The following is an 11,308-nucleotide window of genomic DNA, read 5'->3' on the forward strand; positions in this document are numbered from 1 at the left end:
AACTACTCATCATAACCTCATCGTGTTTGGGCTCAATAGATTTGCCCTGACGAGCATCATCAATCTAGATAAAGTCCAGGGTCTTATGATGGAGTCAGGAGTTGGTCACTAGAACTCCTAATCTACTCATTATAATTCCAACGTGTTTGGGCTCAAAAGATTTGCCCTGACGAGCACCATCGATCTAGATGAGGTCCAGGGTCTCATGATGGAGTCAGGAGTTGGTCACCAGAACTCCTAATCTACTCATCATAACTCCATCGTGTTTGGGTTCAATAGAGTTGCCCTGACGAGCACCATCAATCTAGATCAGGTTCAGGGTCTCATGATGGACTCAGGAGTTGATCACCAGAACTCCTAGTCTATTCATCATAACTCCATCGTGTTTGGGCCCAAAAGATTTGCCCTGACGAGTACCATCGATCTAGATTAAGTCGAGGGTCTCATGATGGACTCAGTAGTTGGTCACCAGAACTCCTAATCTATTCATCATAATGGTAATTTGATGGTGCTTGTCGGAGTAAATCTATTGAGCCCAAACACGATGGAGTTATGATAAATAGATTACGAGTTCTGGTGACCAACTCCTGACTCCATCATGAGACCCTGGACTTCATCTAGATCGATGGTACTCGTCAGGGCAAATCTTTTGAGCCCAAACACGATGGAATTATAATGAGTAGATTAGGAGTTCTAGTGTACAACTCCTGACTCCATCATGAGACCCTGAACATCATCTAGATTGATGGTGCTCGTGAGGGCAAATCTATTGAGCCCAAACACGATGGAGTTATGATGAGTAGATTAGGAATTATGGTGACCAACTCCTGACTCCATCATGAGACCCTGGACTTCATCTAGATCGATGGTACTCGTCAGGGCAAATCTTTTGAGCCCAAACACGATGGAATTATAATGAGTAGATTAGGAGTTCTGGTGACCAACTCCTGACTCCATCATGAGACCCTGAACTTCATTTAGATCGATGGTACTCGTCAGGGCAAATCTATTGAGCTCAAATACGATGGAATTATAATGAGTAGATTAGGAGTTCTAGTGACCTACTCCTGACTCCATCATGAGACCCTGGACTTCATCTAGATTGATGGTGCTCATCAGGGTAAATCTATTGAGCCCAAACTCGATGGAATTATGATGAGTAAATTAGGAGTTCTGGGGAGTTCTGGTGACCAACTCCTGACTCCGTCATGAGACCCTGGACCTCATCTAGATCGATGGTGTTCGTCAGGGCAAATCTTTTGAGCCCAAGCACGATGGAATTATAATGAGTAGATTAGGAGTTCTGGTGACCAACTCCTGACTCCATCATAAGAACCTGGACTGGACTTCATTCGGGTCAAAAATAATAATACAAACCCTAACGTGATTTCAAATAACACTGAAACTCTATAGCACTAATGTGCGCAAACGATTGGCATCTTGACTAGGCAGCATGGGTGCGTAGCCACCATGCCAATCGATACGACAACGAAACACTATCTGTCTCTCTCTCGTACTAATATGCACAAACGATTGGCATCTTGGCTGGGCAGCATGGGTGCGTAGCCAACATGCCAAACGTTTACGATACGACAAGGAAACACTATGTGTCTCTCTATCGCACTAATATGCGCAATCGATTGGCTTCTTGGCTAGGTATCATGGGTGCGTAGCCAACATGCCAATCGTTTACGATACGACAACGAAACACTACTCTCTCTCTATCGCACTAATATACGCAAACGATTGGTATTTTGGCTAGGCACTAAGCAAGTGTGTGGCCAACATGCCAATCGTTTACGATACGACAACGAAACACTACTGTCTCTCTATCGCACTAATATACGCAAACGATTGGTATTTTGGCTAGGCACTAAGCAAGTGTGTGGCCAACATGCCAATCGTTTACGATACCACAACGAAACACTATCTGTCTCTCTATCGCACTAATATACTTTATTTATACCTGCCGTCATTTACTAACTTCTTCATTTTCCATTGGTGTGAAAGAGACAGAATAAAGAGCAAGGGTTATAGTACACTCTGTAGTCTGTACACTTAGTAGTAGTGTACATAAAAAAAAAAACTAATGTGCATATACAATAAAATAAAGAGTGCCCATATGATATCATATGACACTAAAATTAATGTTGCTTGAAATTATATTGAAAACTATCAAGATTATTCTAGTCTGCATTGAAACGCGCGTCGCGTTGCCGGCGCTCGCGTACCGAGCGCCAACGCCATCTATCGAGCGTTATTTCGTGAAATCGGAGAACGCTCCAAGGATTAAGGGCTCTTAATTCTTTGGACGACATGGCTATCGTGTGATTATGCACCTTGTTAGAATGCACGAAGATTGATATTGGGTTGTAGCCACGCGCGTCAGTTGGCGCCTTTGGCGGTCAAATGTTTAACAATCTTTACGTTAGGTATAATATTATACTTGAAACTAATTTTCAAGAGTTTCTTTACGAAACCGAAAAATAAGGAATATTGGCCCTAGCAGGTAAAGATCGGAAAGTAACAATTCGATCTTTACCCATTTAAAATACAGCAGTGATTGTCTAACTTTAATTTTCTATGACCGTATAATTCTGTTTTTAATGTAATTTTTTTAGTTCTATTATTTTTATTCGACAATAATTGAAGTAGTCATTGAAAAGGAAGAGATTTTAGCAGTGTATGTAGGTACATAATATTAATCTATTATGAATGGATGTATTACTTAGGAAACTGTTTCTATTGACATATCAAAATGTGAGAGTTGCAGATTTATCAAATTTTCGTATTTAGGTCAAGATCGGATGCAAAAATACAAAAAAAATGGAGGCGGTTTAACATAGGATGTATCCTATTTTTCTCCGTCCGATCTTATTATTATTGTAGTTTGTGGGCCTTTCATTGCCACGTCGACCAGGCATTGGTCTATTGTGACAGCCCTTTAAAGTTCATTACTGATGCCCGTTGAATCCAGGAAATACCAGATTCTTTGGGCCGTAATGTTCTGTACCTCATAGGGTTGCAATACGTGCCGCCCTAAGTGGGTACTTCCTTTTGACATTAGTGGTCCACAGGAGCAGAGAATGTGCATTGCAGTCTCCTCTGACTCATGGCAGAACCTGCATGTCGCGTCTTGTTTCTTTCCAATTTGAAACATGTGTTTGTTCAGTCCGATCTTAACCCGTGATGACAAATTCTTCGATACCCTCGAAAATTTCTCATATTTACACTGGTACAAATCGGAAACTGTTGAATATTGAAGGTTGCCAATATTCAGGCCTGTATTTAAATTTGCACCATATTTCTAGCATCTGACACATACCGAGATCGAAAAAAAAATCTTCTTCTTCGCTAGGTCTCTCATTAGTCCCAAATTTGTCCGGTACCCAACATACCTTATACCATGACAATATTAAACTAAGTATCCTAAATATTGATGTTTCCTTAAAGTATTTTTCAATGTTTCTAAGAATATTTCAAATGTAATGTAATAAACAATATGTACAGTATATTTATGTAACATAATTTTATAAAAATATATCCGTTCCCGTAACATTTACGAAAACAGATATTTAATAATAACGGAATTATTGAATAACGTAATTTACATACGTCACGATACATGACGTCAAACCTGCACCATTTTGCACACAGTATTAAACAAACAATCATTGACACCATTTAATAAACATATTCACTTTATTTATCGAAATGATGAGACAGCTTTATAGATAGGTATATGTAGTAAATGATACACCTGTATCAACAAAATTAACTCATATTGTTTTACATTTCAGCATTTAACATAGTTTGCAAGACAAGACGAAATAAAAATTACTTCGCAATTCTTTAAAGCGTAAATATTGAGTTAGATATTAAGGATATCTCGAACGATTTTTAATTTTTATTTTGTCAAGTGTTTGACAAGTGACAGATAGTTTTGCCGCGGTTTTGGTAAAATGTGACATTGACAGTTAGATTACGACTGAGAGGAAAAACTCAAGCGATTGAATAAAAAATTTGTATTGTTTTAATTGTAGAACACTCAAATATAAATAAACTATTGTAAACTAATTCAGTATTTCAGTGAGAGATCTATCAATTAAGAAACTTATATATCTAAATTTAATAGCTATGGACCTATTTCATATGTGATAATATTTTAATATTTTTACAGTACATCTTTTTTTACTTTTTACTTATTAATTATTTAATTAATCATAAACATAACTGATTAAATCAATTAAAAGAACCCCTAGTGTAAATTTATTCGAAAGCGTGACGCGACGCACGAGCTTGCGTTAAGTCTCATTTTGTGTGGGATTTAGAAACAGCGCGCCAAGCGGGACGTTTTGGAAACTCAAAATCCCATACAAAAAGAGAAGGCAAACGCCACCGTCACGTTACGATATGGCGCTAATTTACCGCCCTAGTGCTGTAACTAGCACTATACATGCGCATGTCGAAAATTTAAAGAGCCATATCTACTGTAAAACGTTGTACAATACACGTACCTACCTACTTTTCGCACTTGCATCATAATGTACTATTATTATCTTTCTTTTATCTTGTAATCAGAACTTATATTATGTGCGGGAATGAGCACTTTCCGTGCATACGTCGAAACTTTAAAGAGCCATATGGACTGTAAAACGTTGTACGATACACGTGCGAATAGGTAATTCGCAGCTCGTATCGATTTAAAACATCACAACTCGTAGTGAATTTCCTGTTTTCTGCACTTGTATCGTAAACAACTATTTCCTACCAATAAAGTAATGAACAAGTTAAGTGATCTTATTCAATTAAGATAGCTTCATATTTCGAGGTCATTTATATTTAATCATTTATTTGCAAGTATTTTGTATGAATAAAAAAGAATATATATCCAAACTATACGACCATGAAATCGATATTTTGAATACATTGACAACTGATTTGAATATATTTATATAGGATACAGAAAATACTTAAAATAAAACCGGCTCCGGGCCAGTAGAGCAAAATGTCCCTTAGGACGAAAGTGGGTCCTGCAAAAGCGAAATAGCCTATTCATATTAAATATTTTGACACAATTTGTTGTGCATCAACCACAGCTATGCTACGTTTGAGTTAGTTTGGAATTTTTAAGTATTATAACAAATAAAAGCAATTAATTTTTTTAATGAAATATGTTTTCACTCCGAATTTTTACAATAATAAAAAAACACACGTAGAAGCATAGCTATAGTCAATATACATCAAATTATGTAACAATATTTTCCATAATGTCAATATGCAGAGGGGAAAATGGGGACTACGTTTGTATGGAGAAACAGCCGTCCCCTTTCCTCTTAAGAGAAAGGCGGCCCGAATCAAACTTTAAGATACGTCAAACATTTGCTATAGAATTTAGATCTTTTAAATTTTGTCCCTTTCTAAGAAACACGACATGTCATATAAGGACAAACGATTATCAAGTGTTTATGAATAAAGCCATTTATGTTCATATATAATTTCTATATCCTTACTATTCTTATCGGTAAGTACAACATGTAATTCCATTCATAATTCGGTCATCATTAATCTAAATGTCTAAATTGTTATCAATTACAATTTATTAGTGAAAGTATTCATCACATACATGCTTTGGCACGCAGTCGCAATTTTCGACCTCTCGCCAAGCAGCAGTCGTGGCCGAGCGGTTAAGGCGTCTGACTAGAAATCAGATTCCCTCTGGGAGCGTAGGTTCGAATCCTACCGACTGCGAAACTTTTTGTATTTTTTTATGAGTTATTTACCTCAACTGGAACACGCCAAGCCAATTGCGAGCAAAATTAAATTACCTTATGTATATATAAATATTTTTAAATAATTTTAATTCTTAAATATTTTTTTTACACTTGACAGGCCGATTCGAACATACACTGATATTAGAATGACATCGGAATGATGTCATCCAGATGTCTGCATTTCGTTCGTACGTCTCGCACAGACGCACGATATTTAAAAAAAATATCATTCAAATATCATTCTGATATTAGTGTACGTTCGAATTAGCATGTGAGTCTTAATCTACATCCGCAATTTTCCAGTTAAAATGAACTGAGATTTCGCAATTACTTAGGCCTGAGGAAGTGTCCTTAGTTCCTAGGAGCTTGGGACAGATGTGGTGTGTAATGCCACCTGCGTAGAGACAATGGCACCATCCCACCTCCAACGGACTAATGTAAAAGCGGGCAAAGCGGCGGAAACCTCGGACGACGGAAAGAACCTCGGTAGAGAGTACCATTTTGTACCACTTGGCGTTGAAACAGCTTTTTGGGGACATCGCGAAGCGTCTGGTTGACGCACCTGGTGACCGAAGATCTGGTGGCTTCCTCGCACAACGTATCAACATTCGATACAACGAAGAAATTCCGCTAGCATACTTAGTACAATGCCTCAAGGGCCAATTTTAGATTTTTGCTGCTTATAGTAACACCACTGTATATATCTATTATGTATCCTGTTATTAACAATTACGTCATCTATATTTACCAAAACCTACATCCGTACCTCCTCACATAAATCAGTAATCAGGTAGTTAATAACTGTTTGATTAATTAATTATTAATCGCGTGATGCGCTTACCTGTCATTAATTACCGCGGAGCAATAAATACGATTATCGTTTCATCATATTAAGCGATCGGTCTTCCGTTTGTACGGAGAATAGTTATATGGATTAATAATTATGTTTGGTGTATATTCCATTACTCACTGCCTTAGATCGTACATACTTTATTGTGTGGAATTTATTAATAATAACATAATATATAGCCCAATATTTAATTCATCAATTTCACCTAATGGACCAGTTCATTTTAGATTCCATCAACTCTCAAATAGTCTTTACACCTCTGGTGCTGCCTATACGTGCATCCCATGACAGGGGCAACTTACTCCTTACATTTCATTAAAGTATGAAAAGGGCATCTATGTGTTGGCTTCGGCTCTGCCCACGCCTCCCAGAGGTCCGGATCACCGTTGTTTCGTGATGGAAAAGGCATGTTATGCATCAAATTTAATAATTAATTTGAAAAATGGTCATCGTACTTTTCATTTTTTACAGTTTCATGAATTTGAATGCTATATAACAACTGAATAATGCCTCACGCAGCGGCTTACGTGAGCGAATAACTCGCGATGCGACTAGCTTAAATCTTTAAGGCATTGTACCATTATATGATTAGGTGTGAGTTATTTTATATTAGATCTCTTACTTCACTGCGGGGGATATGAAACAAGTCTAAAATGTAGCAGCAGCTGTTTTTGATTTTAAGGAACATTGTAACAACTAAGAAAAGGTAGCTACCTCACACAGGTTACTTTGCAAAGTCAAATAAGCCCTCTGGCCGTGGACAATAAAATACAAAACGCATATTTACAGTTCGAATGTACCGGATGACAGCTGGACAGACCTTAACCTAACAATATGGGAGAAAGTAAAGCTCACAGACTCCGTTTGTTTGGCCACCTTGAATAGATAAAGATCGGATCGTGAAAAGAGCGTACCTGGGTCACCTAGCAGGAGGACGTCCTATCGGACGCCCTAGGTATCGCTGGAGCGACATAGTGGAGGCGGGTCTGCGCGAACTTCGAGTCAACAAATTGGTGAAAAGTCGCACAGGACCGAGAATAGTGGCGCTGTCTTGTGTTGGAGGCCAAGACTCATTTTGGCTCGCTAAGCCAACGGAGTAAGTATATTTACATTTTAAACGTCTTTAATAATAAAAATGCAGTAAAAATCTAACAATAGATGAAATAAAATCGTATCAATAATTACAAGTCGTAATTTTCCTTGTCTTGAGCCAAACGAAAACTGACTGTATGTCATTACATCAAAGTATATATTTGTTTAAGTATATAAATACTTGATGAGACAATAAGTTTTAATTACTGCTACAGATTACTTACAAGTAGAAGGAACATATAAGTCGATTCGTAGTCACCATGCATTGGTGCTCCCGAACTAATTTAGTATAAGATAATGACCGCTAATTTTAACAATCAGGGTGTCGATACTATAGAAAATATATTTTTAACGAAACCTCACTGCTATGAACACGTAATCACCCTTTTCCTGTAAGAGGTGAGTTTATTGCAACAAATCAAAACATACCTTTTTTTTGACGAAACGTGAAGTGGATGAGTTTTTTGTAATGCCTGCCTGTGGGTCTAATGGTATTCTAATTTTTTTTTGTTAATAAGGGTTAATTTTTAATAAATATGGTTTTTTAAAAGATGTTAACAGATAAGTCTAGTACAGGTCTAGTCTAAAAAATATCGAATAAACCACAGTTCTAAGAGTAAGGTTGTTATATTTCTATAACTGAGAGACTGACTGAACTCAAGATGTAAACATTTTTGTCGGCTTTCTCTTTGCGTCGTAATCTACAAGCATAGAGAGCTTAAATGTGACCACGCAGTCTTGGTAACTATTTTAAAAAGCGGTATCTATTGTAAGTAGTCTGTGATCACAGCATTTGTCATTAAATAATGGCGGTTTTCGTGCAGTCGTCAACAGCTGAGGTGTCCGAGTGGTTAAGGAGTTGGACTTGAAATCCAATGGGTTATACCCGCGCAGGTTCGAATCCTGTCCTCAGCGGCATTTTTTGAATCTTAATTGAATTTTTATTAAAATCTTTCGATATCACAATCATGTAAAAAAAATCACTCTTAACTAGAATAAGTTCAACTTAAAAAAAAAACGGCCCCTTTTTTTCGGGCTAAGGATAAGGATGGACGATCATTCGTACAATATGCAGATCTCTACCTTATACTTAGTCCGAAAAAAAATGGCCGGTTCTTTTTTTAAATTGAACTTCTTCAAGTTGAGACTAACAAACAAAAAACTGTTTAAGCAAAAAGGTGTATTTCCGCGGTACTTGCGTCCTTCTATTTAACTATTGGCTCTGTGAGCTATTCACTTTGCAAGTATATCTAAAAACTACATAAATATAATTATAATTCTACCATAAAAAAAAACTATAATTAAATCGACAAAAAATCATCAAACCTGTTCACAATATTTCATAAGAATCGCTTGTAAATTGGAGCTATTTTTACCCACGGACATACGAAAATAATTTTAACGCCCGATCAAAAAGAAGTTTTTGAAGCAAACTAAATAATGGCTCTACCCATTTTTGCTACGGAACCCTAAATAAATCTGCATTATAAAGATGACAATCTGACAACTGGTACCGAGTAAGGTGTAAATGCATTTGATTTATGTCGCGAAGGTTCATTTAAAGTTATAATGCTGTTTTCATGCTCGACAACATTATGAACGGCGACAGAATGAACTTCATGCACAGAGGGACAGGTCTGGGTTTATATTTAGGTACTGAATATCAGACAAATAAGCAGGTACGTAAATATTACGCACGGAGATTAGGTGTATAGAATTAAAATATTTAATTAAATAATGTAACCCTACAAAACTTTAAATGATTGGTAATTCAATTCTGTTTTAGCATTATATGAAGCTAATTTCTGTCAAAATTTTAAGCCGTAAACGTCTGTATTCTTTAATATTTTTATCTGTAGTTTTTTCATATGACGACAACGTACTAACTTAATTAGTAATTATCTACTAACCCAAACTCAAGCAAAAATTGATAGATAAAATTGATATATTTTTATCTAATCGCATTCGATTTTCAAAATGTTATACCTACAAAGAGTTTTCGCCAGTCAGAATAATGCAAATTTTAAATTTTAGTTTCATCTACCTATCTATTTTAATTTATGGGACGATCTGCTTTTTATTTAGTATAAAAATTTGGATTTATTATATAGGTTTTCCTATTTTGCCACCTATGACCCCCATCATACCATCATCATTATAAAATAAAACTATTTACGTCGGGATGTATAATAAATTCATTATACGCGATATAATATAAATATAAACAATATATTAAAAATTTCATTGTAATTACTTTTTGTATACGAGTAGGTGCTAACATAATTTAAGGAATTGTAACTAACATTTTTCTTTATGGGCCCCGGCCTAAATTAAACGGATATTTAATTTAATTTATAATCCGTTTACATAGTTTTATTTCAAAAGTAACTATCGCGGTAACCGACGAATTATTAAGATTAACTTCAGTTATAACTATTAATGAATTCTTATACCTACTATTTCAGCTTGGTAACGTACGAAAAAATTAGCTTAATATTACAAATTCAGCTAATAAGCATATAAATCAAAGTCCCCACGAAGTTTACTAGTAGTGCGGACTTATGTCATCTAAAACAAAACGACCAATAAAATAAAAAAAAACATCAAAAATATGTATACTATCTTACATCTTATCACATAGATAATAAGGTAAAAAAATGTGTAGATATTTGTTACCATGACTATGTCAAGCTTTTTCGTCGTTAAGGCGTTCTTCTTTGGGGAGCAATGTGCCTTCGCGAGCAAGATTTATGTACAGCGTATTCACAGAGCCGGTAAGTTTTGATTTGTTGCAATAAACTCACCTCTTACAGGGAAAGGGTGACTACGTGTGCATAGAAGTGAAATGAAAAGTTTTAGAGGTTTTAAATATATTTAACACCACCAGTTCGACGACCAGTTTGGCCTAGTGGGTAGTGACCCTGCCTACGAAGCCGATGGTCCCGGGTTCAAATCCTGGTAAGGGCATTTATTCGTGAGGTGAGCATGGATATTTGTCCCTGAGTCATGGGTGTTTTCTATGTATTTAAGTATTTATAAATATTTATATATTATATATATCGTTGTCTAAGTTCCCTCAACACAAGCCTTATTGAGCTTACTGTGGGACTTAGTCAATTTGTGTAATAATGTCCTATAATATTTATTTATTTAACTTGTATAATTTGGCTCTAATTGTATTAATCTTTCATCAATGCTTATTCATATTAGATTCTCTTACTTTTCTTCTTGCAACGTTTTTACGTCATTGTAAACAATGACGGCTTATGATTGAGGGGTAAGGAATGCCCAAGTCCGCCATTTGTATATTATTATTTATTTAGTGCAATAAAGTTTAAATAAATAAATAAACTTATTCATCTTGTACATTATGTATGTACATAATACATTATACATAATACACTTTAGAAATTAGAATACATAAGATAGGTGGAAATTAAAATAAAACAAATATATGCAATGTACGCCTTTCGCCTTCGGCTCTAGCTCCTCAACCTCGAGTCCGCGAGTTAGCCTTTGTACATTGTATATTTTTTTTTTAATTGTGTCTTATCCTGTCTTATGTACAATAAAATGTTTACATACATACATA

The 11,308-nt window shown here is 35.8% G+C and overlaps 2 non-coding genes across 2 annotated transcripts; both read left to right on the forward strand.

Moving 5' to 3' along the window:
• The first annotated feature begins 5,669 nt into the window (after positions 1–5,669).
• Positions 5,670–5,751, forward strand: Trnas-aga (transfer RNA serine (anticodon AGA)). The gene has a single exon. It is a non-coding gene; the product is annotated as a tRNA-Ser (tRNA).
• A 2,798-nt stretch (positions 5,752–8,549) lies between these two features.
• On the forward strand, positions 8,550–8,631 carry Trnas-uga (transfer RNA serine (anticodon UGA)). The gene has a single exon. It is a non-coding gene; the product is annotated as a tRNA-Ser (tRNA).
• The last annotated feature ends 2,677 nt before the right edge of the window (positions 8,632–11,308 follow it).

The sequence above is a fragment of the Cydia pomonella genome, chromosome 5 (genome assembly GCF_033807575.1).
Source record: "Cydia pomonella isolate Wapato2018A chromosome 5, ilCydPomo1, whole genome shotgun sequence".
NCBI lineage: Eukaryota > Metazoa > Arthropoda > Insecta > Lepidoptera > Tortricidae > Cydia > Cydia pomonella.